Raw genomic sequence first — 6,264 nt, 5'->3', positions numbered from 1 at the left:
ATTCAATGACTTCAGAATGCTTAGGAAAAACTAGAAATAATTTTCAGAGGAGCTGTTGTAAACTCATTCTCAAGCCAGAGCTGTCCTATTTGCTGTCCCCAGGTTCTCCTGCTGCAGCTCAGGTACTCTACTTGCTCTGGGAAGAAATAAGAGTGAGGACAGTCAAGAAGCTAAGAGTGTTACAGAAGTAGGCCTGTGCGATGGTACCAAGCCTGGTGAATTACGCCATGTCTGGCCTTGTTTTCTCACCACTATTCCAGCCGGTAGCATTTAATCACCTGAGCTGATGCTCCTTTCTGGATGGTGACTAAGGAACTAATATTGTGAGCAGTATCACTATGTGGCTTAGCAGCGCTGCCTTTATGTTAGAACCCATCATCTCGGTCAGTAAGTGTTCAAAAGTCACTGTGAATATGATAAAGCATTTCCTGTCTGTGTGGGTAGAAGTCATGAAACTATATCCCTGAGAAGCTGCTGTGAACATGTTCCTCATACTGAGCTATGATTTAAACTGACAGAAGCATCTAAATTTGTAATGAAGAGTGACTATTTTCCATCCATTTTACTACATGACTCTGTCCGATCTGTCTACTTGCCTCATAACTGCAAAGCAGCACAATCCCTGGATATTTTTCCATGTGTGCTAACTCCTGAGGGCAAAAAGTCACACTGTTAAAGACAGCTAATATAAAATTTGGATATGCACAGAGTGAAACAATCTTCCAGGTCTGGCTCAGGCACTGCGTCACTTTGAAGTCTTTTGTGTCATTTGAGAACTGAGTAAGTGGGTGAAAATGTTCAATTTTTCATCATGTAATCATAGAATGGTTTGGGTTGGAAGGGACCTTACAGCCCGCCCAGTTTCAACTCCCTTGCCACGCATAGAGACGCTACCCACTGGCTCGGGTTGCTCAAAGTCTCCTCCACCCTGGCCTTGAACCCCTCCAGGCTTGGGGCAGCCACAACTTCTCTGGGCGACCTGTCCCAGTGCCTCACCACCCTCACAGGAAAACATTTCTTCCTAAGATCTAATCTAAGCCTCCCCTCTTTCAATTTAAAACTGTTCCCCCTCATTCTATCCCTGTCCTCCCTCTTAAAGAGCCCCTCTCTAGCTTTTTTCTAGGCTCCCTTTCAATACTGGAAGGTGCTCAAAGGTCTCCCTGCAACTTTTACCAGAGGGGATGCCATCTACCTGCTGGAGGGTAGGGAGGCTCTGCAAAGGGATCTGAACAGGCTGGACTGCTGGGCCGAGACCAATGGGATGAGATTCAACAAGGCCAAATGCCGGGTCCTGCACTTGGGGCACAACAACCCTATGCAGCGCTACAGACTGGGGGAAGAATGGCTGGAGAGCTGCACGGAAGAGAAGGACCTGGGGGTGCTGGTTGACAGCCGACTGAACATGAGCCAGCAGTGTGCCCAGGTGGCCAAGAAGGCCAACGGCATCTTGGCTTGTATCAGAAATGGGGTCACCAGCAGGTCCAGGGCGGTGATTCTCCCTCTGTACTCAGCACTGGTGAGACCGCACCTTGAGTACTGTGTTCAGTTCTGGGCCCCTCACCACAAGAAGGATGTTGAGGCTCTGGAGTGTGTCCAGAGAAGAGCAACAAAGCTGGTGAGGGGGCTGGAGAACAAGTCTTATGAGGAGCGGCTGAGAGAGCTGGGGTTGTTTAGCCTGGAGAAGAGGAGGCTGAGGGGAGACCTTATTGCTCTCTACAACTACCTGAAAGGAGGTTGTGGAGAGGAGGGAGCTGGGCTCTGCTCCCAAGTGACAGGGGACAGGACTAGAGGGAATGGCCTGAAGCTCCGTCAGGGGAGGTTCAGGTTGGATATCAGAAAAAAATTCTTCACAGTAAGAGTCATTGGGTACTGGAACAGCTGCCCAGGGAGGGGGTCGAGTCGCCTTCCCTGGAGGTGTTTAAGGAAAGGGTGGATGAAGTGCTTAGGGACATGGTTTAGGGAGTGTTAGGAATGGTTGGACTCGATGATCCAATGGGTCCTTTCCAACCTTGTGATTCTGTGATTCTGTGATCAAGAGGGACCTAGAGAGGTGGGCCTGTGAGAACCTCATGATGTTTAAGTGCAAGGTCCTACACTGGGATCAGGGCAATCCCAAGCACAATTACAGACTGGGAGGAGAATAGATTGCAAGCAGCCCCGAAGAAGGATTTGGAGGTGCTGGTGGATGAGAAGTTTAACATGAGCCACCAATGTGTGTTTACAGCTCAGAAGGCCAACCATATCCTGGGCTGCATCAAATGCAGCATGACCAGCAGGTAGAAGGAGGAGAGTCTGTTCCTCTACTGGGTTCCCGTGAGACCTTACTTGGAGTCTTGAATCCAGTTCAGGGATCTTCGGCACAGGAAGGACATTGATCTGTTAAAGCAAGTGTAAAGGAGGCCATAAAGATGATCTGGGGGCTGGAGCACCACCCGTGCAAGAACAGGCTGAGAGAGTTGGGGTTGTTCAGCCTGGAGAAGAGAAGGCTGCAGATAGATCTTATAGCGACCTTCCAGTACTTAAAGGGGCTCCAAGAAAGCAGGGGAGGAGCTCTTCATCAGGGAGTGCAGGAACAGGATGAGAGGTAATGGTTTTAAGCTGAAAGAGGGGAGACTTAGAGTCAGTATTCATAAGAAATTTTTTCCCGTGAGGGTGGAGAGACACCATGGCTGCCCTGTACCTGGAGGTGTTCAAGGCCAGGTTGGATGGGACTTTGTGCCCCCTGATCCAGTGGGAGGTATCCGTGTCCATGGCAGGGGGACTGGAACCGGATGATCGTTAAGGTTCCTTCTAACCCAAACTATTCTATGATTTACTTTTACTTAAAAAGCTTGTGCTTTGTCTCAGCCAAGAAAAATAAATTTGTACAGATTGAAAACCTCTTCTTGAATGGGAGTTATATCTTTCGAATGACAGTGTCATGCAGAGAGCATTTTTGCAAGGAAGATGTCAGAATGTTTCATTTCCGTGTGCATTCTTTCATGAAAACGTATTCTGGATAGTGTCTTTGCTCATGTTTAAAGCTGAAGCTTAGAATAGGCTTTCAGAAAAGGACTGAAAATCTGCAGCCTGTGTTGCATTCTCTGTGTCTCAAAGACTTTTAAGTTGTCTGTACCACCGTGTGCTCATAACTTTACCTCTGGGGTAAAGCTGGGGTTTTGTTATGGATGCAGTTTCATGTCACAGAGATTCTGTGTACAAAGTTCTGCACTAGGATGAGTAGATGATGTCATGATAGGTCCTAACTTACATTTAGTTCTGGAGTTTGGTGAAGGCTGAGGTGTTTCTCTGCAAAAGCATTTTTGAAAACTTCAATTTTACTGGATTATGCTCTCCTCTAAATTTAGGTCATTGTACTAGGTCTACAATGAATTTTGGGAAGATACTGGTGACTCAGCTAGCTGTTGGGTTAGGATTTAGAAGAAAAAGTGTAGAACTTCCTAGGTTGCAGTTGGATCTTTTGTGTTCCTCTGGTATGGAATAAACCAGGGCATTACGCCTGTGCTTTGCATCATTTTCACTACAGATATTGATCACCTGGGAGTGCAGATGGGTAAAACTTAAGGAACAATTAGCCCAGGAGAGCCAGGATGAGGCCTGGTGTCAGGACTGTTTGTCTTTGAATGAAGTGGCAAATGATTTTATTTCAAACTAAGATTGAGAGTCAGTTTCAGAAAAGGACTGGAAACTTGTGTCGCTTTATGCTCAGTTCTGTTTGGTTCAGAGATTAAGAACAACAGCCAGAGTGCGTGTTGGATATTGTTGTCCATTATGCTAGAGAAATTGTCCTGCTTTCCACAGGTTTTAGCCTGGCTTCTGAGGGAAAAAAGACTAATGAATTCCCATTACCCTTGACAGCCTGCTCTGTGTCTCTCCAATTACCTCTACCAATCTATTTCTCTCCCTGTTGGCTAATTTCAGTCAAATTTCTCTGAGGCAACAGTGAAAATTATAGTCAAACAAGTTTCTTCAAAATAGATGGTGTTTGGGCCAAGAATGTCAATGAAGTGCCCTTGTAGAAGGAAACACCACAGCCAGAGTCTGAACATTGCGAGGCTTTGGAGAAGTCACCAGGGAATGAGATCTCAGCCAAAGTTTCAGTTAAAGCTCTCAATCAGTTGTGGGAGATGAATGTATAGGAAAGCAAACTTTAGCTCTGCTGCTAACGAAGGATATTTGTATCCCTGGGAATTGTGACGCTGGATGTTTAGATGTCTCTGTGGGTTACTTAGAGCCATTGGACTTACTACTCCAGTAGCCGTCCCACGCATTTGAACGTTACAGGAATTAAATGCATAAGTAAGGTGGTGCTGTGTGCATGATAACTCATATCTTGCACCAGAAGAAAGTCTGTTTTCCAAGTTTGTAGTTTATTGGCTATAATGGTAACTTGATTCCTTAACTGCTTTTTTAGCACTTGGTCAGCAAAGTAGTGTCTGGAGGCTCTCAAGGAGTTGCTTCTTTTTTTGTTGTTGCTCCCTTTCCCCCAGCTGCAGCTGATCTTCGTTGCGTTAGGCATGGGGAAGTGTCCCTAAATGTTCATCTGGTTTAACAACGATTTATTTTGAGTAACAGCTGAAATAGTCCAGAAAGCACTTGTTGTGTGAAAAACTGCAGACAAATGACAAGTGCAGCTCTTTGCTTGAGTTCCCATAGTTGAAAATGAGAAAGCTTTTGCAAAGTCATGGAAACAAAAGCGCTGCGCTAATCTGAAAACAGCAGCCCAGCATACCTTTTAAAAGAGAAAAGAGGAAAAAAAGAAGAAACCTGATGCCTCTAAATGGCTGAATCTGCCATGTATCAGCCTTGGACAGGAAAGTTAACACTTTTGCACCTCTTAGCCCAAGACTCACAGATGAGTTAATTTTCCATCAAAAATAGCCTGCTAACTGCCTAAAAGGCACCTATGCTATCATTTGAGAGGAGGAGTCAAAATACATTTGTTTGCCTGTTTTTATGCATTTGAAGAATATTCCAGAATCAAGCTTGCTGTTAAGAAACTTACAGTGCACAGGAACAGTACCACAACAATCCTTACTTACCAAGAAATGCTTACTTGTAGTTCTTTCAGGTCTGGTTGAACAGAAACTAATTTATCTCCAAGAATCCCCTTCTCAGCTGCGTGAGAGAGAGATAAATTTGCCCTCTGGTTTCCTCAATGACAGCACATTATGGATGGCTTAATGACTATTAAGGTTTCCAGCTGGATTCATCACAGCATTAGGCAGACTTTCAGCATGTATCTCCTGTTAGTCCTTTCACACCATGGGAAGGTGCATACAAGTAGAGATTAACAGCAAATAGTGTGGTAAGAACAAGTTCACGGTAGTTATTGTTGTAAGAGAGATTCTGATTTCTGTTTTAAGATTCCCCGTGTATTTTAAGTGTAAGTTCTCATAACCTCACTGGATTTACGCTAAAAATATTCTGTCCATCTACAAATGGACACTACATGGTCACTAAGTTTATGTGGACCAGTCATACTAGATGGGGGCTCATCTCTCCTCTTTTATAGAGAGATTATAGGGCAAAAGATAAATATTAAGACTTCTGCAGTGAAAGAGGCATTTCTAACAATATATAGTAAGCTAGGACTCAGCCCTGGGAATAAGCAGTTTTTCTGCAATGGGTATAATTTTTTTTTTACCATGGCAACAGCTGAGGTCCTACTTAGTTGGTCACTGAAGGAATAAACAGCCTGTCTTCTGAAGAGCTCAATCTGCTGAACCGTCTTCCCATTTCCTCCTCAAATGAGTTTTAGAATACATCAAATGATCAGAGATCCGGTCTCATTAATGACACACATGCTTTATAGGGGGAGTATTGATGCTGACTAACGTTATTCCCTTTTTTGATGTAAATGTAATGTATTCTTTTTCAATTTGAAGATATTCTTCATACCTTTTCAGCCCTGCAAAGTGTCCCTATTGCACACGGGAATCCCCAAAAGAGAAGAACTGAAAGCATATGACTAGAGAAGTGCTTGCTTCTTTGAAAGTTCCAGTGTCAGTGGTGGAATAAATTTGAATGGGAAATCCGGGCTTGAATGTGCACTGTTGCAGATATATCCGAGAGAGCTGCTTTGTTACCTAGTGTAGAATCTGTAGACGGTTACTCTGATGCACCTCCTATTTGAGACTCATTTTCTAGAATTCTGCATTGCTCCAGTGCTGTCAGATGATACCACAGCAAAGCAGAACAAACAGGGAATAATGTCACTACATTATGTTCCTGTTGCATTTTCTCTTGTCTTAGAAAGCAGCT

Source organism: Cuculus canorus, chromosome 9, assembly GCF_017976375.1.
Source record: "Cuculus canorus isolate bCucCan1 chromosome 9, bCucCan1.pri, whole genome shotgun sequence".
Lineage (NCBI taxonomy): Eukaryota > Metazoa > Chordata > Aves > Cuculiformes > Cuculidae > Cuculus > Cuculus canorus.
The sequence above is the reverse complement of the archived record's forward strand: the minus strand, read 5'-3'. Positions refer to the sequence as shown.